Raw genomic sequence first — 25,568 nt, 5'->3', positions numbered from 1 at the left:
GGATTTTATTTCTTGGTTATTCTGTCTTTCTCTTCCATTATAACCTTCATCAGCAGAAAGTTTATGACTTTCTTTTTTTGGTGATTATTTATCTCCAGAACCTAGCATAGTGCTTGGCAGAGAAAGAAAGAATAGTCATTTAGTCATGTCTGACTTTTTGCAACTCCATGTACTGTAGCCTACCAGGTTCCTCTGTCCATGGAATTCTCCAGGCAAAAATATTGGAGTAGGTAGCCATTCCAATATCCAGGGGATCTTCCAGATCTAGGGATTGAACCTGGGTCTCCCACATTGCAGGCAGATTCTTTACCATCTGAGGCAACAGGGAAGCCCACAATGTTTGGTTTGTAGTACATATTTGTTAATTGAATGGATAAAGTGACTATTTCTCACTAATATTTTTGTTTGTGTGAATAAATTCACTTGGCAATACAAAGTATTGCCAAAATATATCTAGGTACAAATGGTTACAAAGACAGGTGGAACAGATGAAGTAACATGAAGATATGACCAACATCTGGATTATTTTGAAAATCAACTATAACAAAACACTGGTAAAGACTATATAGTGACTAATAGGGACATGAACAGAACAGTAGTTAATTCACATTAGGTTTGCAAAGCTTCATACATTTGATCTGGGTCAAATGTTGAGAACTGAAGAAGTTGTATATAATTTAATTCCCTCAATTTTTTTTTTTAATTTGCAAAATGAGAGAGCTGGATTAAATAACATCTAAAGTGTTTTCTACAGCTTCCATATTAGGTATTTGTGTTTTGCACACACATTAAATAATTAATTTATAATCCTGCTTTCCATCTTAATAAGTACTTTCTCGTGGGCAACATAGTTCTATCAATGAACATATACTTGGTATTACTGTGCACAAGAAACCCTAATAACTGTGGTCTTAACTCTGTTTTGCTAGAAGAGAGATGGTAACATAATATTGTCTCATTCTTGTAGTCTTTCCTGAAGCACTTTATTATCATCACTACTTCTTCAGATGAAGATTAAAGCTTTCTGTCTCAAAAAGAAAAAAATGTGCTCTCTTTTTTTTCTGACTGTATTCATTAAAATTTTTTTTCTTTTAAAACTTTATAGTATCAATGGCCATATAAGTTACGGATTATCCTATGGACATTCTATCTGATCAGGTTGACTATAGATTTCTCATAAAAACTATAGATCACTGTTGACTTAGTCCAGTTAGCAAAAGGCATTGATTTTTATTAACTGTTTTATAATCTAGTTCTAAGCTCCAGCTTTGCCATCAGTTTGTTTTGCTTATAGTCCATCTGTGTTCTGTCTCTTCACAGTCTGGCCATAGATAGAGCGAGAACACTCTCTTTATCTACTTCTAGAGAAAGAGTTTTTCTGTGTTTAAGACTAAACAAATAAAAAGCAATTTTATAGGTACCCTTATTTCAAAAGGTGTTTGAGAATATAAATTATCAGCATTAAAGAAATTAAATATCTCCCAAAATTTTTAGAAGTTTGGTGCAAAAGTAATTGTTGGAATTTGCCATTTGATATTGGAATACATTCTTAAATAAATGTAATTATGTTATATATCATTTGAATGCATATTTCTTGTTTTTTTTTTTTTTGCTAATGACATTACTTGCTATTTATTTTATATTTACTTTATACTACGGAAATGATGTTAGACAAAGAGCAAATTCGAATGATTTTCTTATTCGAGTTCAAAATGGGTCGTAAAGCAGTGGAGACAACTTGCAACATCAACCACACATTTGGGTCAGGAACTGCTAATAAACATAAAATGCAGTGGTGGTTCAAGAAGTCTTACAAAGGGGATGAGAGCCTTGAAGATGAGAAGCATAGTGGCCAGTCATAGGAAGTTGACAACGACCAACTGAGAAAAATCATAGAAGCTGATCCTCTAACAATTACATAAGAAGTTGCCAAAGAACTCAACATCAACCATTCTACGGTCATTTGGCATTTGATGCAAACTGGAAGGGTGAACAAGCTTGATAAGAGGATGTCTCATGAGAGGACCCAAAATAAAAAAATGCTATCATTTTGAAGTGCTGTCTTCTCTTATTTTATGCAGCAACAGTGAACCATTTCTTGACTGGATTATGACATGCAATGAAAAGTGGATTGTATACAACAAACAGTGATGACCAGCTTAGTGGTTGGACTTAAGAAGCTCCAAAGCCAAACTTTCACCCAAAAAAGATAATGGTCGCTGTTTGGTGGTCTGCTGCTGGTCTGATTCACTACAGCTTTCTGAATCCCGGTGAAATCATTACATCTGAGAAGTATGCTCAGTACATCAATTAAATGCACTGAAAACTGCAACACCTGCAGCCAGGACTGATCAACAGAAAGGGCCCAATTCTCCACGACAGTGCCTGACCACACGCCACACAACCAGCGCTTCAAAAGTTGAACGAATTGGGCTACAAAATTTTGCCTCATCTGCCATGTTCACCCGATCTCTTACCAACCGACTACCACTTCTTTAAGCACCTCAACAATTTTTGCAGGGAAAACTCTTTCACAACCAGCAGGAGGCAGAAATGCTTTCCAATAGCTTGTTGAATCGACTCATGGATTTTTACACTATAGGAATAAACAAACATTTCTCATTGGCAAAAACGTGTTGATTGCAATGGTTTTATTTTGAATAATAAAGATGTGTTTGAGCCTAGTAATAATGATTAAAACTCACAGTCCGAAATTGCAATTACATTTGCATCAACCTAACACTTTCAAAATCTCTTATAAGGTTTATTACTATGTCTTTTTTAACAATGTACTAAGATCTTGTATCAGTCATTCTGTCATGAATGGGAAGAGGAACTATGAACATTCTATTCAGAGTTTACTTGCAATCACCTGGACATACCACTAGATGGTGGTAAAAGTGGTAAGGCATTCAATGTGCTTGGATTTAGAATGAGCAAAAAGTGAAATTTGGGGGTTTATTGGGTTGACATAATAAATAAGTTAGGAAAATATGAGAACAGGAAATTCCTGAACTCAGAATGATGATGTATTTTCTCATTTCTGTTCCTTAATTCTCAACTGAACTGCAATAGTTGGTAAATATTCTCCTTTTCAAACTTAATTGCCAATTGAGGTTTCAGAAAATAGAATAAAGTGATACTTAATTTTTCTCTTCTCTTTAATTTGTATAACTGTGCCATTATTTTTGAAAAACAGTTTCTAGAAGATGGGCTTTGTGGGTTATGTTTTTTAACTGCTTACTTTTACTTTTGTTGTTCAACTGCTAAGTTGTGTCCAATTCTCTGAAACTGCAGCATGCCAGGCGTTTCTGTTCTTCATTATCTACTGGAGTTTGCTCAAACTCACATCCACTGAGTCAATCATGCCATCCAACCATCTCATCCTTTGCTGCCCGCTTCTCCTCACGCCCTCAATCATTCTAAGCATCATCTGTGCTTGCTGCTGCGGCTGCTGCTGCTGCTGCTAAGTCACTTCAGTTGTGTCTGACTCTGTGCGACCCCACAGACGGCAGCCCACCAGGCTCCCTCGTCCCTGGGATTCTCCAGGCAAGATTTCTGGAGTGGGTTTCCATTTCCTCCTCCAATGCATGAAAGTGAAAAGTGAAAGTGAAGTCACTCAGTCGTGCCTGACTTGTAGAGACCCCATGGACTGTAGCCCACCAGGCTCCTCAGTCCATGGGATTTTCCAGGCAAGAGTACTGGAGTGGGGTGCCATTGCCTTCTCCACATCTGTGCTTAGTCGCTCAATTGTGTCCGGCTCTTTGCAACTCCATGGACTATAACCAGCCAGGCTCTTCAGTCTATGGTGATTCTCTGGGCAAGAATACTGGAGTAGGTTGTCATGCCCTCCTCCAGGGGATCTTCCCAACCCAGGGATTGAACCCAGGTCTCCCGCACTGCAGGTGGATTCTTTACTGTCTGAGACACATCAGGGTCTTTTTCAATGAGTTGGTACTTTGCATCAGTTAGCCAAAATATTGAAGCTTCAGCTTCAGCATCAGTCCTTCCAATGAATTTTCAGGGTTAATTTCCATTAGGATTGACTAGGTTGATCTCCTTGCAGTCCAAGTGATTCTCAAGAGTCTTCTCTAACACCACAATTTGGAAGCATTATTCTTCGGTGCTCAGTCTTCTTGGGCTTCCCTGACAGCTCAGTTGGTAAAGAATCCACCTGCAGTGCAGGATACCTTGGTTCAATCCCAGGGTCAAGAAGATCTCCTGGAGAAGGAACTGTCAACACTCTCCAGTATTCCTGCATGGGAAATCCCATGGACAGAGGAGCCTGGCAGACTACAATCCACAGGGTCACTAAGTGTGAGATTTGATTTAGGGACTAAACTACCTTCTTTATAGGGCAACTCTCTCATCTGTACATGACTACTGGAAAATCCATAGCTTTGACTATACTGACCTTTATTTGCAAGGCTATGTCTTGGCTTTTTAATACACTGTAAAGGTTTGTCATATCTTTCCTTCCAAGTAGCAAGTGTCTTAATTTCATGGCTGTAGTCACTGTCCGCAGTGATTTTGCAGCCCAAGAAAACAAAATCTGTCACTGCTTCCACTTTTCCCCCTTCTATTTGCCATGAAGTGATGGGACCAGATGCCATGATCTTAGTTTTTTGAATGTTAAGTTTAAGTCAGTTTTTTCAGTCTCTTCTTTCACCCTCAGCAAAAGACTCTTTAGTTCCTCCTTACTTTCTGCCGTTATGGTGGTATCATCTGCATATCTGAGGTTGTTGATATTTCTCCCAGAAATCTTGATTCTATCTTGTACTTCATCCAGCCCATCATTTCTCATGATGTACTTTGCATATAAATTAAATAAGCAGGGTGACAATATATAAGCCTGTTGTGCTCCTTTCTCAATTTTGAACCAGCCATTTTTTCCATGTCCAGTTCTAACTGTTGTTTCTTGACTTGCACACAGGTTTCTAAGGAGACAAGTAAGGTGGTCAGGTATTCCCATCTCTTTAAGAATTTTCCAGTTTGTTGTGATTCACACAATCAAAGGCTTTCATGTAGCTAATGAGGTAGATGTAGATTTTTTTCTGGAATTCTCTTGCTTTCTCTATGATTCAATAAACATTGACAATTCAATGTCTAGCTCCTCTTCGTTTTCTAAATCCAGCTTGTACATCTGGAAATTCTAAGTTCATGTACTACCAAAGCCTAGTTTGAAGGATTTTAAGCATATCCACCTGCAATGTGGGAGACCTGAGTTTCATCCCTGGGATGGGAAGATCCCCTGGAGAAGGGAAAGGCTACCCACTCCAGTATTCTGGCCTGGAGAATTCCACGGACAATACAGTCCATGGGGTCACAAAGAGTCGGACACGACTGAAAGACTTTCACTTTCACTTCCACTTTCAAGCATAACTTTATCAGCATGTGTATAATGTCAGCCATTGTGACATGGGGCTTCCCAGGTGACTCAGGTAAAGACTCCACCTGTCAAGCAGAAGCTGAGGGTTCAGTCCTTGAGTCAGGAAGATGCCCTGGAGAGGAAAATGACAACCCTCTCCAGTGCTTTCGCTTGGGAAATCCCTTGGACAGAGGAGCCTGGGATCACAAAGAGTCATACACAACTAAATAGCAACAATACCTGTTTATCTATCTAGCTAGCTAGCTCATCTACCTCATCTATTCATATCTTGTATCCCAAGATTAAAGATTTCAGAAATTAAATTATTTACCTTCTCTTAAATCCCCCACAGGAATGCTCACTGAAATGTAAACATAGCCAGTTATATTAGTCAGAATTCTTCAAAGAAATGGAACCAGTAAGATATATACAGATGAATACAAAGAGATTTATTATGAGAGACTGAGCCACATAATTATGGAGGCTGAGAAGTCCCATGCCTAGCTGTCTGAAAGCTGGGTGCCTAGGAAGCCAGCGGTATAGTGCCAGTCCAAACCCAAAGCCCCAAGAATCAGGAGGACTGATCTTCAAGGGCAGGAGAAGATGGATGTTCCAACTCAAGCAAAAAAAGAGCAAATTTACTCTTTTTTGTTCTGTTGAGCCCTCAACAAACTCTATGTTGCTCACTAACATTGGTAAGGGCAATATTGTTTACTCAATCTGCCTATTCAAATGCTCATCTTTTCTAGAAATGCTCTCACAGACACGCCTATAAAAGATTTTTACTAGCTACCTGAGTATCGTTCAGCCCAGTCATGTTGATACACAAAATAAATCATCACAGTAACACTCCATAAATGTTTGTTGAAAGACATGACTCCCAGTTCACATCTTCAGCCAGGTATGTAATTTACTTTTAAAGTTCATCTGACTCTAGGGTCTTTGAACTATTGTCCCCAGGAAATGTACAGGCAATGGCCTCCAAGAATATTAGCAAGGCCAAATCTCAGAAGTGAAGACCTCATTATCTCCTCAACTTAGAATCTTCGGGTTAGACATCCTATAACTCATTCAGCAGAGTATGTCTGCTGCTCCTCCCTGTTACTGTCATCCCATTTCTAGGCTTCGCTGTTGGTTGTTCAGTTTTGCAGTTTTGCTACTTTTCAATAAAGGGCTTTGCCTTTCTGTGGTGTGTGTCCTTAGCTGAGTATAATTACAGACTCTCCCACACATTCTTTCATCATGTCTTCTAATATATCTCTAACATAAATTGTTAAAGAAAGTAGGAGGTGAGTGGGTGAGTTCTTAATGAATATCATCTGTAGCCTCATACGTTCCAGAATAACATGCAAAAAAAAGACAGATCTTTTGAGCAGCCAAATATTTAACAAAATCGCAACCTGTACTATGATAAGCCACTCTTCACCCAGGAAGCATGAGAAAAATGTTTTGCTTGTACATTTTCTTCCTTTGATTAACTCTACCTCTTTTACAGTTCTGTAACACAGTAGCCAAAACAGTGAAACACACATATATTTTTCTTCATGAGACTCTAAATTCCCAAACACAGAAACTTTAAAATTTTTATTCCTATCATCAAGATCAGGAGTCCAGAGTAAAATCCTAGGTGGCTAATTTGGCCTGCCACTTGTTTTTATTAATAAAGTTTTATTGGCACAAACCACAGCCTCTCATTTATGTTTGCCTTTGATTTCTTCTTGAACTGCAATGGCAGAAATGAGTAGTTGTGACAGAGACCATGTAGCCTTTAAATCTTAATATATTTACTTTTTTGCCTTTACAGAGAAAGCTTGCCAACCTAGATTCAGCTCTTAAAAAATTTGTTGTATAAGTGAATTAATGCAGATTATCATTATATTGATGTAATTCTTGACTATAAATAAAAATACTGTCAGTTAAAATTGCATGTTTTTTTTTTAAATGAGTCAAGAGATAATTAGTAATTTATCTACAGAGAATACAAGATGAAATACTTTAGTGGATTTAATCAGCTTACCAAATTGACTGGCTATCATATTTTTGTCTATCTGTGGGTTGTTTTGGAAACCAAAATTTCTGAGAGTTTTAATTACCTTAACAAATTGTGATTCATTTTTGTATCATATGAACTAAGTGTTACTGAAATGTGTTATTAAGGCTATTAGTTCCATAAAAAAATATTAATAATTTCTTGTCATACAAACCACATAAAGTGAGATAAAAGGTTTTTTTGTAATATAGATTTTATTTTATTTTATTTTTTTACATCAGCTTTAGGTTCACAGCAAAATTGAGTAGAGGGTACAGAGATTTGCCATGTACCTCCTACCCCCACATAGCACCACCTCTTCCACTCTCAACATCTCCCCCATTCCCTGGTGGTATATTTGTTGTAACAGATGAACCTACACTGACATATCACCCAAAGTCCCTAGGTAACATTAGGGTTCACTCTTGGTGTTGCATATTCTGTAGGTTTTGATAAATGTATAATGACATATGTCTACCATTATTGTTCATACAGAGTAGTGTCACCGCCCTAAAAGGTCCTCTGTGTTCTCTTTATTTCACCATCCCCCACTAACTCCTGGAAACCACTATTTTTTTTTTAACTGTCTTAGTAACTTTGTCTTTTATAGAATGTTATATAGTTGAAATCATACAGTATATAGCCTTTTCATATTGGCTTCTTCCACTTAGTAATATGCACTTTTGACTCCATTTCTTTTTATAATTTGATAGCTCATTTCTTTTCAGCCCTTTGAAACATGTTTTATTGTCTGGATGTACCATGGTACATTTATCTATTCATCTCCTGAAACATATCTTGGTTGTTTCCAAGTTTTGGCACTAATGAATAAAGCTGCTATAAATATGCGTGTGCAGGTTTTTGTGTGGACATAAGTTTTCAACTCATTTGGACAAATGTCAAGAAAAGGGATAGTTGGATTGTATGGTAAGACTCTGTTTAGTTTTATAAGAAACTGCCCAATAGTCTGCCAAAATGACTGTACCACTTTGCGTTTCCACCAGTAATGAATGCTAGTTCAGCATTTGGTGAACTATCAGTTCAAATCTAGTTTGAACTATCTAGTTTGAACTATCAGTTCATACATTCAGTGTTTGAGATGTTCATCATTCTAATAGGTGTGGTTTTGTTTTTTAACAATATTTTGAAATGCTTTCAAAAATTTAAAAATACATTCTGAATATTTGGGGTGTGGTAGAACATATATTTCTTAAAATAAATTAATCATTAAAATGTATTGTTGTAAGATAGTTTATAAAATGAATGTTCTAGGGAACTGCTGATAGCCTTTTTGTGTCTCAGTGCCTAGCATCTTGCCTGGCTCATAGCAGCTATCTGTGAATATTTGCTGAACAAATGAACCTGAATTGGAACTCAGGGATCTGGACTGGCTGATGTTTAAATGAATCCAGATATGGTGGGATAATCTTCTGCCTGCTTGCTGAAAAGGAAGCCAGTACTCACATGTAAGAAATTTCCAAGGCTTAAGCTGAAGCTGTTATACAAATGTTCTATTAAAAAAAAAAAAAAAAAGGTCAATTAAATGGTTAATTTTATCATTAAAATAGAAATAGAAATATGAGATCAATTAATTGTTTTATTTTTGAGAGCTTAACAAGTTGACCAATAGTTCATAACAGTGCAGTTTTCTTTGGCAGCCAGTAAGTTGCTGATGCAGTTTTCTTTGTCAGAACTATTATCAAACTGTGCTATTAAGTGAGATTTATTTGGTGAGGTCTGAGTGGGTCTGTAACAAATAAGAACAGTCCAAGCTGTTGTCTATAATACAGGAATTTGGGGAGAATTTTCTTTATCCTCTTTGTGTAAGCCACATTTTATCATATTTTGAATATGATCTAGGTAAGCCTTCCCAAATGCGTCTCATACAATGACATATTTAAGTTAGCATTTTATTTGAAAAGTTTTATATAACTTTGTACTTGGCTTCATATGTTCATTTAATATGGGACTTTTGTTGTCTTAAGCACTTCCTCCAGTTCTTATTCTAAATAGCAAATTTATGTTATTCCATTTTACAAATGGGGAGGCTAAATTCTGGAGCAGGTTTCAATGCTATTTTAACACTAAGATTATAAATAGAGTGGTATTTAAGTCTTTAAATGTTAATCTACCTTCTAAGCTAAATTTGTGTTCAATTTTGTGTTTTTTAATTTTATATATTTTTTTTTTTTTTTTTTTTACTCTAGGACAGCAAACGTGTTATAATTGCTTTCCCTATCAGTGTCAGTGTTCAAAAATTCTGAAATGACTTACCTTTTATTTTTTCCTGGTCAACTTGTTAAGAGAGCTGTGGAAGTACTTAACAGTTGTCCCTTGGTAACTGTGGGGAATTGATTCCAGGATCTCTGTGGATATCAAAATTCTTCGCTGCTCAAGTCCATCTATAAACTGATGTAGTATTAATATTTGCATATAACTTACACACATTCTCTACAAACTTTAAGTCATCTCTAGCTTACTTATAATACTTAATGCAATGTAAAGGGTATGTAAATAGTTGTAAATACAATGTAAATGCTATGTAAATAGTTGCTGGTATGTGGCAAATTCAAGTTTTGTTTTTGGAACTTTCTGGATTTTTTTTTTCTGATCCTTGGTCGGTGGAATCTTCAAATGTGGAATCCTCAGATATAGAAGGCCAACTATATCTCTACTTTGAAAAACTTTACAAGTACACCAAGCATGATAAAGAAAAGTAAACTTCTTAAATTTCACAACTGCTGCTGGAATATAAATTTTGATGGATATAATTTTAATTCTCATAATTATTTTCACATTAATACAAAATATTAATATATAATTTTCAAAAGGTTTTTTTTTTGATTAGAGAAAAAATTCTGATTATGTACACAGAGGCTATAAAATATGTTAGAATTCTTAAACACAAATATGTAGTGATATAAATTAGAGTTTAAAAATACTACTACAAATAAATTTTAGTAGAAGTGATTTGCAGATCACCTTTTTAGAACATTTGGTCGATTTTCTCATGGGGACAATGCTATGAGTAATTATTCTGGATTGAACTAGTCCCAAAGGCTTATACACAACATAATAAATAACACATTGTCAGGAGAACTCTGTCTGGGGATAAAGCTCAGGAAGAAGTAAGCCTATTGGTTGGGGGTTTTGTGTGCTATGATAAAATGTGAGAAATGGACTCTGGAAAATGGGAATCACTAAAGACTGTCTGGAGAACTGAACTAGTTTGACTTGAGTTTTAAAAATATGTCTGTTTGGAGAGTGTGGCATGTAGGTTAAGTCTAGATTTAGAGATGACAAATTAGAAATCTATTGCAAAGTTCCAGAAATTTTATGAGAACCTAAAAGCTATCATAAATCAAGGTACAGATAATGCTGAAGGAATTTCCAAATGTTTAGTGAGAAAACAAAAATAAAAAGCAATAGGGAAGGAAAAATAGTTTCAAAAGAAGAAGATAGTGGGAGAATGTGAATAATCAAAGAACCTGGATTGTAGGTAGCCAAAACAGGAAAATGGATATGGGAAGGAAAACTGAGGCAGCACACATCTGTCAGGTCCACTAAAGAAGGTTGCAGAGAAGACACTGAATCAAGACATTCTCTCTTTAAAGGCACATACCAGATTCTTACATAAATGAAAAGTTATCTGCAAATTTTGATGTACACTTGCTACCTCTATGATTGTAAACCAGATATTTGGGTTTCAACTAGTGGCTGTTCAAATGCCTTCCCATTAAGGAGATTTTAAGGTAATTTAGACAATTGTTGATTTAATATCCAACACATCACATGAGCATAATTATGGGAAAACATATCAAATTCTCTTTAGAAATTCTTTCAGTTCTTGCTATATGACCTTTCTGCCTGGAAAATCCCAGGACGGAGGAGCCTGGTAGTTTGCAGTCCATGGGGTCGCTAAGAGTCGGACACGACTGAGCGACTTCACTTTCACTTTTCACTTTCATGCATTGGAGAAGGAAATGGCAACCCACTCCAGTGTTCTTGCCTGGAGAATCCCAGGGACGGCAGGGTCTGGTGGGCTGCCGTCTATGGGGTCGCACAGAGTTGGACACGACTGAAGCGACCTAGCAGCAGCAGCATATGACCTTTCTAAATGACTTAATTGTATGCCTTTTATTTATGAAAATCTTATCTATGAAAGTAATTAATATATCAAGATGACTTTAGATTCTCTCAGAAATATGACTCCATGACTAATTTAGGACCTACTATGGCAACATGGCACTGTGAATAAGATACCACATGTTGGGATTTGAATTGCCTCACATTTAGCTTTATATTGATAGTCTCATATTTGGATCTTGTCCAGTTAGCTTTTATTTAGCTGGGCTCATGTGTTAGAGAAATATGGGAAAATAATCAAAGGTAACTTATACAGTGATTCATATACTAAGTATTTTATCTAATCTAGCCAAGACACTATTTGAAACTATGTGTATAATATATTTTCTGATACATGAACTTAATTGAAAAATAAAATTGAGACACACCTTGATAATAGATTCATAGATGAATTGATTATGTACTTTCATTGGCAACTGTTTACTCACTGGCTCAGCTAATATTAGTTTTACATTCTCTAATGTCAGGCTAACTGGGACTCTAAGCCTACTATATCTACAACATATTTAAGTATAGTTTATATGGAGCATTCTGTCATTCTGATGCCTAGTAATGGTATAAAACCAAACAGTAATAATTATAATTAGTTGTTCAGTAGCTAAGTCGTGTCTGACTCTCTGCTACCATATGGACTGCAGCATGCCAGGCTTCCTGGTCTTCACTGTCTTTATGAATTCTGCTCAAATTCATGTCATTGAGCCAGTGATGCTATCTAACTGTCTCATCCTCTGCCATCCTCTTCTCCTTTTGCCTTCAATCATATCCAGCATCAGGGTCTTTTCCAATGAGTCAGCTCTTTGTATGGGAGCTTCAGCTTCAGCATCAGCCCTTCCCATGAATATTTAGGGTTGATTTCCTTTAGGACTGACTGGTTTATCTCCCTGTAGTCCAAGGGACTCTCATGAGTCTTCTCCAGCACCACAATTTGAATGCATCAATTCTTCTGCGCTCAGCCTTCTTTATGTGCCAACTCTCATATCCTTTCATGACAACTGGAAAAACCGTAGCCTCAACTATATGAATTTTTGTAGACAAAGTGATATCTTTGCTTTTTAAAACACTGTCTAGGTTTGTCATAGTTTTTTGTCCAAGGAGCAAGTATCTTTTAATTTCATGGATACAGTCATGTTCCACAGTGATTTTGGAGCCCAAGAAAATAAAATCTGTCACTGTTTTGACTTTTTCCTCTTCTATTTGCCATGAAGTGATGGGACTGGATGCCATGACCCTTTAGTAAGCCATCTTTTTCATTCTCTTTCACACTCATCAAGACACTTTTTACTTCCTTTTCACTTTCTGCCATTAGAGTGGTATCATCTGCATATCTGAGACTGTTGCTATTTCTCTCAGCAATCTTTATTCCAGCTTTATTTATTTATTTATTCCAGTGAGTTATCCAGCCAAGCATTTTGCATGATGTGCTCTGCATATAAGTTAAATAATCAAGGTGACAATATACAGCCTTGTCATACTGTTCTCCCAATTTTGAAACAGTCATTTGTTCCATGTAAGATTCTAACTGTTGTTTCTTGACATGTGTACAGATTTATCAAGAGACAGATGAGGTGGTCTGGTATTCCCATCTCTTTAAGAACTTTCCACAGCTTGTTGTGATCCACACAGTCGAAGGCTTTAGGGTAGTCAACGAAACAAAAGTTGATGTTTTATTGGAATTTTCTTGTTTTATCTATGATCCAATGAGATTTGGCAATTTGATCTCTGGTTCCTCTGCCTTTTTCTAAATCTAGGTTGTAAATCTGAAAATTCTTGGTTCATGTATTGCTGAAGCTTATATTGAAGGATTTTAAGTGTAACCTTATTAGCATGCAATTATTTGGTAGTTTGAACATTCTTTGGCACAGTGCTTCTTTGGCATTGGAATGAAAACTCACCTTTTCCAATCCTGTGACCACTGTTGAGTTTTCCAAATTTGTGGACATATTGAATGTAATATTTTAATAGGATCATCTTTTAGGATTTTAAGTAGCTCAGCTGGAATTCTATCACCTCGATTAGCTTTTTTCATCATAATGCTTCCTAAGGCCCACTTGACTTCACGCTCCGGGGTGCTGGCTCTAGATGAGTAACCACACCATCATAGTTATCCTGGTCATTAAGGTCTTTTTTGTATAGTTCGTTTATCCTTGCCACCTCTTAATCTTTTCTGCCTCTGTTAGGTACTTACTGTTTCTGTCCTTTATAGTGCCCATCCTTGCATTAATATTCCCTTGATACCTCCAATTTTCTTGAAGAAATCTCTAATCTTTCCCATTCTATTGTTTCCCTCTACTTCTTTGCATTTTCACTGAAAAAGGCCTTCTTATCTCTCATTGCTATTCTCTGGAACTCTGAATTCTGTTGGGTATGCTTTCCCATTCTTCCTTATTTTTCCTTATCTTCTTTCCTCAGCTATTTGTGAAGCTGAGGAAAGTTGTCCTTAGACAACCAGACAAATTTGCCTTCTTGCATTTTTTTTTTCCTTTAAGATGGTTTTAGACACTGCTTCCTGTACAATGTTATGAAGTCCATAGTTGCTCAGGCACTCTGTCTACCAGATTTAATCCCTTGAATCTATTGTTCACCTCCATTGTATAATCATATGGGATTTGATTTAGGTCATATCTGAATGGCCTATTGGTTTTCCCTGCATTCTACAGCCTGCATTTTGCTATAAGGTACTGATGATCTGAGCTACAATCAGCTTTAGGTCTTATTTTTGCTGACTGTATAGAGCTTCTCCATCTTCGGCTACAAAGAATATAATCAATCTGATTCTAGTATTGATGATTTTGTGAGGCCCATCTACAGTTGTCTCTTGTGGTGGTGGAAAAGGGTGTTTTTTATGACCAGTATTTTCTCTTGACAAGACTGAGCCTTTTCCCATCCTCATTTTATACTCCTAGGCCAAGTTCAGTTCAGTTCAGTTCAGTCACTCAGTCGTGTCCGACTCTTTGCGACCCCATGAATCACAGCACACCAGGCATCCCTGTTCATCACCAACTCCCAGAGTTCACTCATGTCCATCGAGTTGGTGATGCCATCCAGCCATCTCATCCTCTGTCATCCCCTTCTCCTCCTACCCCCAATACCTCCCAGCATCAGGGTCTTTTCCAATGAGTCAACTCTTCACATGAGGTGGCCAAAGTATTGGAGTTTCAGCCTCAGCATCATTCCTTCCAATGAACACCCAGGACTTATCTGCTTTATGATGGACTGGTTGGATCTCCTTGCAGTCCAAGGGACTCTCAAAAGTCTTCTCCAACACCACAGTTCAAAAGCATCAATTCTTCGGTGTTTAGCTTTCTTCACAGTCTAACTCTCACATCCACACATGACCACTGGACAAACCATGGCCTTGACTAGATGGACCTTTGTTGGCAAAGTAATATCTCTTCTTTTCAATATACTGTCTAGGTTGGTCATAACTTTCCTTCCAAGGAATAAGCGTCTTTTAATTTCATGGCTGCAATCACCATCTGCAGTGATTTTGGAGCCCCTCAAAAATAAAGTCTGACACTGATCCACTGTTTCCCCATCTATTTCCCATGAAGTGGTGGGACCAGATGCCATGATCTTCGTTTTCTGAATGTTGAGCTTTAAGCCAACTTTTTCACTCTCCTCTTTCACTTTCATCAAGAGACTTTTTAGTTCTTCTTCACTTTCTGCCATAAGGGTGGTGTCATCTGCATATCTGAGGTTATTGATATTTCTCCCAGCAATCTTGATTCCAGCTTGTGTTTCTTCCAGCCCAGCATTTCTCATGATATACTCCTAGGCCAAACTTGCCTGTTATTCCAGGCATCTCTTGAATTCCTATTTTTTCATTCCATTTCTCTATGATGAAAAGGACATCTTTTGGTGTTAGTTCTAGAAAGTCTTGTAGTTCTTCATTGAACTGGTCAACTTCAGCTTCTTCTGTATCAGTGATTGGGGCATAGGCTTGGATTACTGTGATATTGGATATTTTGCCTTGGAAATGAACCAAGATCATTCTGTTGTTTTTGAGACTGCATCCAAGTACTTCGTTTCAGACTCTTTTGTTGACTGAGCACAACTCCATTTCTTCTAAGGGATGCTTGTGTATAGTAGTAGATATACTGGTCATCTGAATAAAATTTGCTCATTTACATCCATTTTAATTCACTGATTCTTAAAAATGTCGATGTTCACTCTTGCCATCTCCTGCTTGACCACATCCACTTTGTCCTTCATTTGTGGTCCTAACATTCCAGGTTTCTAAACAATATTGTTCTTTAGCATCAGACTTTACTTTCACCACTAGACACGTCCACAACTGAGGGTCATTTCCCGCTTTGGCCCAACCAGTTCATTCTTTCTGGAGATATTAGTAATTGTTTTCCCTTTTCCCCAGTAGCATGCTGGACACCTACCCACCTAAGGGGATCTCGTCTACTGGTGTCATATCTTTTTGTCTTTTCATCCTGTTCATGTTCATGGGGTTCTCATAGCAAGAATACCAGAGTGGTTTGCCATTTCCTCCCCCATTGGATCATGTTTTAGCAACATGGATTAACATATCTCTTGTAGAGTACCACACAATTTTTTTTTTATACTACTTCACATTTTTTCTCTGGGCTTTCCTAAATTACTTGCATATTAAAACAGTTCCTCTTCATTTTGTTTAGCCCCAAAACTCCAATTTCTGGATAAGATAAACTTTTCCCTTGCTTCCATGTTTCCTTTGCAGAGGAAATGACTCCAGAAGGTAGGTGATACCTTCAGAACTCCACAAGCTCTCTGAGTGAAAAAGGCAACCCTGAAATCTCCTTGGTTTATGTGCCTCCAGGCTAAATTATCCTCCAAACCTCCAATATAGATATAGAAGTCAGAAAGTGGGGAGAGGCAAAGTTCTGGGTATTAGAAGCATCATTAGCCACTAACAGGAGGAGGGCAGGGAATCAGGGATTTTCATGTTTCTGCCAAGACTTAGAGACTTTCTCCCTCAGACTCATTGACTTGCTATAATCTGAGTTGAATCCATTAGGATTAATCCAAACATGCCATTTATCCCCGTGTATTTTAGTAATTCCTATAAGCCCAGGATCTGAGGTTATCTATCTCTCATGACTTGGACACTTAGGCCTTAGTAATTTTTTTAATTCCATAACACTCCCTGATATCTAAAGCTTCCCACATGTCCTCTGGTTTTCATTGTCTGTCACCTACAAAATCCCCTGTTGCTTCAAACTCTTCTCTAAATATTTATTTTATTATGTTCTGACAGTACTCTGAATAAGTAGATAAAAGAATGACTGAGCAGCACAGAAACTGAGACAATTTGGTGTGCAAGGTTTTCTTCTTCCTTTATTTTTTTCCTGTATAATCTTTGTTTAAGTAAAGTGATACTCTTATCATGTACCCCTATATATGTGAAAAAGTCTAAAGTGTTGGTTGAAGCTGTGCGGATAATCTTGTTTGAACACCTTGGGTTCCTTTAACATGTTTTGAAAACCAATAGTATAAACAAATTGACCTAATAAGAAAAAGTTTAAGGAAGATTCTAGCCTACAAATGTTAATCTTTAGGGAATGACTTAACAATGATACTCAACTCTTTGAAGTGGTATCTCTTTGAGGATGCTAAATTATGTATCCATATTTTCACGATGGTGATGGGGACTAAATTTAAATTAGAAGACCATAAATTTAAGCTTATTATTGAGAAATCCCCAAACTACACAGATAGCAATTGGAAACTACAGAATATTAAAAATACAACTAGATCAATTACAATATACAAAACCTAAACAAAACTATTCTATATGATGGATAAAATTTAGACTGTTAAATCCTACTCTTTGAGTACTTGGAGCTGAAAGTGTTTAGAACATTGATTTGTAAGCATGTTGAGAAATTTGTAAAAACAAAAACAAAACACTTCTTTTAAGGGAAAACCAAAAGCTTTCCTGAAGAATTCTCCAGGCAAGCAATAATTTAAAAATCTGAAATAATATCTACCTGAGAGCAGAAAGTCATGTGTGTAATTGGCCATCCAGTGGAATCAAAAGAATCCTTAAGCAAATCATTCCTTGAAGCAATGGGGATTGCACAGTCCACAATATGATAGACAAAACACAGCAAGGGTCCACTTTTGTTCTGTAAAAGAGTCTGCCAAGTTGCTCAACACAGGCAAGAGGGCTATTTTATCAGTGACATTATCTTACAAAAATCATCAGTGTGTTCTCACATGAGCTGGAAGCCCTTGTAAGCCTTCTTGGGGAATGCAAATCTTAGCCAATTGAGAGGTTGACATTCACTCCAGCAGCATGAAGTAGAAGGTGGAAAGATGAGTCAGACCAGAGCCTTCAGCAAATTTAAGCTAACTATTCAGTTATAATTAGTATCTTGGAACCTTCATCCATGTTCAACTCTGACAAGGAGAGGTTTCAATGATTTTTCTTTAAAAAAAAAAGTATCTTCTTTTTTTTTGTGGCTGCAGTAGTAAAATGTGTGCAAAAATCCTGTCATTCATGAAATGTCTGCATCTGACAGTCAGAGGACTTCAGGTATTTTCAGACTGTTAATGAATAGGCATCCAAATCCGTGGCTTGCACCTGAAGTCAGATGTCACGGTTAATGTGCACTGAGGATTACAGTATGTTCCAACAGAGCATACAAGACACTCCAACAGCAGCATCCCTGGTCCCTTCAGAACCAGTAAGTGTCAAGGACCTGACGTAGTTCCTATGTCATTCCATCTCAACTGACTAAGAAGAATAGAAACTGGGATATAGTGCTAAGCAGCATCACTCAACTATTTTCATTTTCAATCAATTTTCTCTCATTTATGCATCTGTCAGATATATGTATGTGCATATGTGCTCAGTCACTTCAGTCATGTCCCTCTTTGTGACCCTATGGATGGCAGCCTGCCAGACTCCTCTGTGCATGGGATTCTCCAAGCAAGAATACTGGAGTAGGTTGCCATCCCCTCCTCCAGGAGATCTTCCCAACCCAGGGATCAAACCCATGTCTCTTATGTCTTCTGCATTGGCAGACAAGTTCTTTACTGCTAGTACCACCTGGGAAGCCAATATATGCATGTGTGTATATATACACATGTATAGTCACTCAGTTGTGTCCAGCTGTGTGTGACCCCATGGACTATAGCCTGCCAGACTCCACTGTCCATGGGATTCTCCAGGTAAGAATACAGGAGTGGGTTTCCATTTCCTTCTCCAGTATATATACATATATACATAATTTTCTCAGACTTAATGTTATTATTCTAATGCCAAAATCCAAAAGAAGATTTAGTTTCTGTCTTTGAGATAAGAATATATTATATATAAAGATAATTTCACAAGTTTATCTTTACGATAAGTAACAACTGTTATGTAAGAGGGAAACAAACTCTCACACAGTACACTATTTTACTTACAGATGAAACGTCCATCCTTGTGATGGTTAATTTTATGTGTCAACTTGGCTGGGCTATGGTGCCCAGATATATGGCTAAACATTATTCTGGATATTTCTATGGAAGTGTGTTTTGAATGAGGTCAACATTTATATAGTTGGACTTTGAGTAAAGCAAGATACCTTCCATAATGTGGGTGAATCTTATTGAAAGTCTCAGTAAAATGCAGACTTACCTCCCCTAAGCAAGCAGGAATTCTGCCAGCAGACCACATTTGGAATCAAATGTCATTTCTTCCTTGGCTCTTCAGGTAGCCCATGGACCTACACTGCAGATTTTGGACCTCCTTTCACAATAATGTTAGCCAATTCCGTAAAATAAATCAAATCTCTCTCTTTATATATACGTGTACACATATATACATTACTGATTCTGTTTCTCTGGAGAACATAAATTAGAATATAGAGTTTTTGAGTATTTGAAAATATGGCTGTGTTTGCCAATTCTTATGCAGTGCAACTGGTATTCACACCACTATAAACTTGGTGAAGTGAAAGTGTTAGTCACTCAGTTGTGTTTGACTCTGTGCAACGCTATAGACTGTAGCCTGCCAGGCTTCTCTCTCCATGAGATTCTCCAGCCAAGAATACTGGAGTGGGTTGCCATGACCTCCTCCAGGGGTATGGGCCACCAGGGAGGCACAAAATCGATGAGGTGCTTATGAGCAATGCAGCTCTTGCCCTGACTTGAGTTGGAATTGAGGTTGCTATGGCCACAGCGCAGAGTACTAACTACTACAGGATCACAGCATGCCATCAAGAAACACCTTGCAGTCTGAGTCACCAGAGATGCCCACCACAAACTTGAGCTAACAATAAAATTGCATTTATAAAAAATGGCTCTAGGGTTTAGATTAAATGAGTGGAGGAGAAACAGAAATTGAAATAATTATAAGCTAGATGTTTATAAGGAACACAGATAAAGAGTAATAACCTTAATATTCAGTGGTTCAGTGAAAGGAGGAAAAAAAAAGAAGAGAAATGAGAAAGAAAGAGAGGATTTGAACTTATCTCAGTTATTCAAGACTGAATGTAGAACAAGATACAGTTTTATTTGAACTGGGGACAGTGCCTTAAGACTCAGAAACGCATATGCTGTTCTTGGTATCTGAACTGAATTAAAAAATAATTTTAATAAGATAGAATAGGGACTTTCCTAGTGGTCCTGCACCCCCAGTGCAGGGGGTCTGTGTTCTATCTCTGGTGAAGGAACTAAATCCCGCATGCCACAACTGAGTTCATATGCTACAACTGGAAATCCCAGAGAAAGAAATGGCAACCCACTCCAGAGTTCTTGCCTGGAGAATCCCAGGGACAGGAGAGCCTGGTGGGCTGCTGTCTATGGGGTCGCACAGAGTGGAACATGACTGAGCAATGCAGCAGCAGAAGAGATCCCACATGCCACAACTAATACTTAGCACAGACAAATAAATGAAAATAGATATTAAAAAAGATAGAATAATATGATTCACACATAGCTCACCAGGTAATTACTCTGGATCTGGAAAGAGAAAACACTGGGACATCTTGGACTTCATATAAACTTTCTATATTAATAAATGAGTACTTGAATATAGATTAATATTTGAATAAACCACATAATATACATTTTCTTCCTTCTTTATTGATATGGATGCATAACTCAGTACTAAGAAAAACAAATTCTACTTAAAGAAAAATTTGCAAAATAAACACTAAATTTTGCAGAAATCAGCAAGGGCCAGATGACCCACTTGTTCTTAATATTGACTCTTTTGAAAGTATCAAGTTATTCAAATCTGTACATAATTATGTTACTATATACTTAAAAAAATTCAGCTTTATTGATGTATCAGTTCAGTTTAGTTCAGTCGCTCAGTTGCGTCTGACTCTTTGCGACCCCATGAATCACAGCACGCCAGGCCTCCCTGTCCATCATCAACTCGCGGAGTTCACTCAGACTCACATCCATCAAGTCAGTGATGCCATCCAGCCATCTCATCCTCTGATGTCACCTTCTCCTCCTGCCCCCAATCCCTCCCAGCATCAGAGTCTTTTCCAGTGAGTCAACTCTTCACATGAGGTGGCCAAAGTACTGGAGTTTCAGCTTTAGCATCATTCCTTCCAAAGAAATCCCAGGGCTGATCTCCTTCAGAATGGACTGGTTGGATCTCCTTGCAGTCCAAGGGACTCTCAAGAGTCTTCTCCAACACCACAGTTCAAAAGCATCAATTTGTCAGCACTCAGCCTTCTTCACAGTCCAACTCTCACATCCATACATGACCACAGGAAAAACCGTAGCCTTGACTACACTGACCTTTGTTGGCAAAGTAATGTCTCTGCTTTTGAATATGCTATCTAGGTTGGTCATAACTTTCCTTCCAAGGAGTAAGCGTCTTTTAATTTCATGGCTGCAGTCACCATCTGCAGTGATTTTGGAGCCCAAAAAAATAAAGTCTGACACTGTTTCCACTGTTTCCCCATCTATTTCCCATGAAGTGGTGGGACCAGATGCCATGATCTTTGTTTTCTGAATGTTGAGCTTTAAGCCAACTTTTTCACTCTCCACTTTCACTTTCATCAAGAGGCTTTTGAGTTCCTCTTCACTTTCTGCCATAAGGGTGGTGTCATCTGCATATCTGAGGTTATTGATATTTCTGCTGGCAATCTTGATTCCAGCTTGTGCTTCTTCCAGTCCAACGTTTCTCATGATGTACTCTGCATAGAAGTTAAATAAGCAGGGTGACAATATATAGCCTTGACGTACTCCTTTTCCTCTTTGGAACCAGTCTGTTGTTCCAAGTCGAGTTCTAACTGTTGCTTCCTGACCTGCATATAGGTTTCTCAAGAGGCAGGTCAGGTGGTCTGGTATTCCCATCTCTTTCAGAATTTTCCACAGTTTATTGTGATCCACACACTCAAAGGCTTTGGCATAGTCAATAAAGCAGAAATAGATGTTTTTCTGGAACTCTCTTGCTTTTTCGATGATCCAGCGGATGTTGGCAATTTGATCTCTGGTTCCTCTGCCTTAATGAACATATAAAATTATAAGATATTTAAAGTGTATGTCATGGTGATTTGATATATCATATGCTTTATAAAGGGATTCCCTGGTGGGTCAGATGGTAAAGAATCTTCCTGCAATTCAGGAGACACAAGTTTGATCCCTGGTTTGGGAAGATCCCCTGGAGGATGAAATGACAACCCATTGCAATATTCTTTCCTGGAGAATTCCATAGACAGAAGAGCCTGGTAGGCTATACAGTCCATGGGGTTGCATAGAATTGGACATGACTGAGTGACTTACACACACACCCCTTATAAAAGGATTATATTTCCCTAAATGAGTTTGCCAATTGACAGGTTAGCTCAGTTGGTTAGAGCATGTCTAGTTAATTAACACATCCATCACTTTATATATTTATCTTTTATTTTTATTTTTGTAAGAACATTTAAATTCTAGTCTCTTACCAAATTTTAATAACACTATACAGTATAAACAATGATAGCACACTATACATTATTCATTTTATAGCTGAAATTTTGTGCCCTTTTACCAACCTACTCCTCAGCCTCTAGCAACCACATTTCTACTCTCTATTTCTATAACGTTTGATTCCATTTATAAATGATACCATACAGTATTTGTCTTTCTCTAACTAGCTTATTTCATTTAATGTAATGCTTTCAAACTCCATCCATGTGGTTATAAAAGATAGGATTTCCTTCCTTCTCATGGCAGGCTAATGTCTATGGGGTTGCACAGAGTCGGACATGACTGAAGCGACTTAGCAGCAGCAGCAGCAGCAGCATGGCTGAATAATATTCCAATATATATGCTATTCAGCCATGGGCTTCAAAAATCATTTTACTATTTGTCTTTGACCAATTCAGTTTATATTCCCATGTTTTGGTATTAATTAAAAAAAAATAAATACAGGTTGTTTCCTGGATTTTATCTATTAATTTATTTATTCAAACTTGTATCATGGCATTTTTCAACAAAACACAGCAATTCCTTGAAGAGTTTTTGTTTGTGAAAGTGCCTTAGGTGTTAATCATGTATCTTTGAAAGACTTTATCTTATAACAGGTTTCTCTTACTATTTTCATTTGTTTATGGAATAATTAACTGTATAAGCCAAGTAAATTGCTCTTGCTAAGGCCAAATAATCAGACTTAAAGACATAATTTTATAGCATAGTTCTGGTTTCCCTAAGAAGGACTTCTTAATAATCATTTTCTCTTTGACCAATTATCTTTACCCCTTTTCCTACATGGTTATCAAATTAATCAGATATTATCATTATCATTAGCAAACAGAATTCTTATCAAAATGATTGGCTTTCTGCAAAAGTAAACAAAAGACAGTTTGGTCCAGAGTTTAATGTAACCAATCCCAGTCATTTGCAAGATGGCAATCCTCACTTTTGGATTGTAGGCAGGTGCTTCACAACAATTAATTTCTGTTTTGAAGCTACATCCTACAGTTATAACACAAGGCATTGATTTATCCTGCCACAGGAAGGATTAGTGCTTTCATCTACTGAGAGGATTGGGCTGGTGGATTCTTTGCCATGTCATAATTCTATAGTATTCTAGTCATATCAGGTGGGCTAATCAAGGCATCACTCCTTTCACCATGAACTTCCCCTTAGTAGTGCTGCTCCAGTGGGTCTGGGTGTGTGCTTTTTGCCCTACTTGATCTTGTTTAAAAGACATATTTTTAAAGATTTTTTTTTTTTAGTTCACCATGCTATTAATTTCTTCCATATATCTATACTTATGGGTCAGATTTTCATAAGTTATCTAATTTTGTGTTTTTTTTGTATCTTTTGGGTCTTTTTAGGATTATATTAGCATAAAATGCATAAAAAGCACACAAAATGTCTAAATATATAGGAGATAATTTAATTCATTGTACATAATGAATTTCCTATGGATTGTGACTGGTATTCTTGTGGTCAATGGACTGGAAGAGGTACCTGAAATTTAAATTTGTTTGACATTAGTATATATACACCAGATTTTTTGTCATTTCTTTAGTTGGTGTGATTTTTTTATTTTACTTTTAGTCTTTATTTATCTTTACATTTAACACTGTCTGTGGTGACAAGTTTCCTATTTTGTCTGTTTTAAAATGTACTTATTTAATATTCATTTTTGAAGGATACTTTATGTATAGAGTTATATGTTGAAAATTGTTTTCCAGAAGGCAAAAACTCTTAGTTTTCATGATTTCTATGGAAAGATACTGTTTTTCATTTAATTGATTTCCTTTGAAAATAATATCTTTTTCATCTGGCTGTTTTAAGTATTTCTTCCTTTGTGTGTCTGTGTGTTTTAAAATCAGCTTTATATTATAGGTCTAGTTGTGTTTCTACTGTTTTCTTGTGTATTTGTTTTATTCAGATTGATATTCGCTGTTTCCTCAATAAATGGCTTAAATGCCAATTTTGGAATATTCACTAAATCTTTAAATATTGCTTTTGGGTGATGCTTTCTCTCCTCTCATTCTGAAATTTCAATTGTAAGTATACTAGAACTTCTCACTATTCTTTAGATTTGTTATACTCTCTTTTGTTTCTCTGTGTATCATTTTTCATTCTATGCTACATTGTAGGTATTTTCTTTTGACCTATGTCTCAATTCAATGATTCTCTCTTCAAAAGCCATAAAATCCATTTTGAAATCCAATCATTAAGTTCTAGTTCTACAATTTCCGCTTTTTCAGTACTTTTCTATTTAAATTTTTGAGCATATATTTTATTTCCTTAAAAATATTTAGCATGGTTAGTTAAAAATATATTTCTGATAACTCCAATTTCTGACACCTTTATGTATCTATTCTAGTTGTCATTTGTGACTCTGAGTTTTCAATAACAGTGTCTTGTCTTATTGCATGCCTGCTTCTTTTGTTTTTTGGAGATTATATTTGAAGAGAAAGGTAAGAATACTTAGATAATCGTAGATTCTTCAGAGATGTTTACAATTTGATCTTCTAGATGAGGTAGGTGTCTTTGGAAAATTCAGTTCATTTTCAACCCCTGAAATGACCTGAAGATGGGCTTCTTTCCCTAGAAGAGCTGGCTACTGCTTGTTCACACTTATCGCTATGGTAATCCCTTTATAATCTTCTTCCAAACTGTGGAGGGTTTATCAGCTCCCTCCTCTCCTTGGTAGATGTTAAGCTTAATGTTTTATTACTCTAACCCTGTAAAAACTTCAACAATTATGATTACCTTCTCTACTTCTAGATTAGGAGAGGGAGGAAAATTAAGTTGTTTCAAATGCAAAGCTCAATATTTTAGTATTTCTTCTCAGTTACTGGCCCCACAATTCTTCACTAAGTTCCCCTGTACCTTAAAACTCTCTCAGTTTCTCCTTGTCTCCTGCCCCACCTCTTGTTTTCCTGGTTTTATAATTGTTGTCAGTTTTAAGATTAGATTGAAGTTACTGAAACTGATAATTCTATATTTACATGAAATAATGTTCACCTTTAAGACAAGGATTTATACAACATCCTGGTATTTTTAGGTTTATATTAATAAATAAATTTGCCTAAATTTAACAATTAAATAAAACTCCTAGGTAACTAAATGGATTCA

This window comes from Bos grunniens, chromosome 6 (genome assembly GCF_055505025.1).
Source record: "Bos grunniens cultivar Pamir isolate PY7600 chromosome 6, Bosgru_T2T1.0, whole genome shotgun sequence".
Lineage (NCBI taxonomy): Eukaryota > Metazoa > Chordata > Mammalia > Artiodactyla > Bovidae > Bos > Bos grunniens.
The sequence above is the reverse complement of the archived record's forward strand: the minus strand, read 5'-3'. Positions refer to the sequence as shown.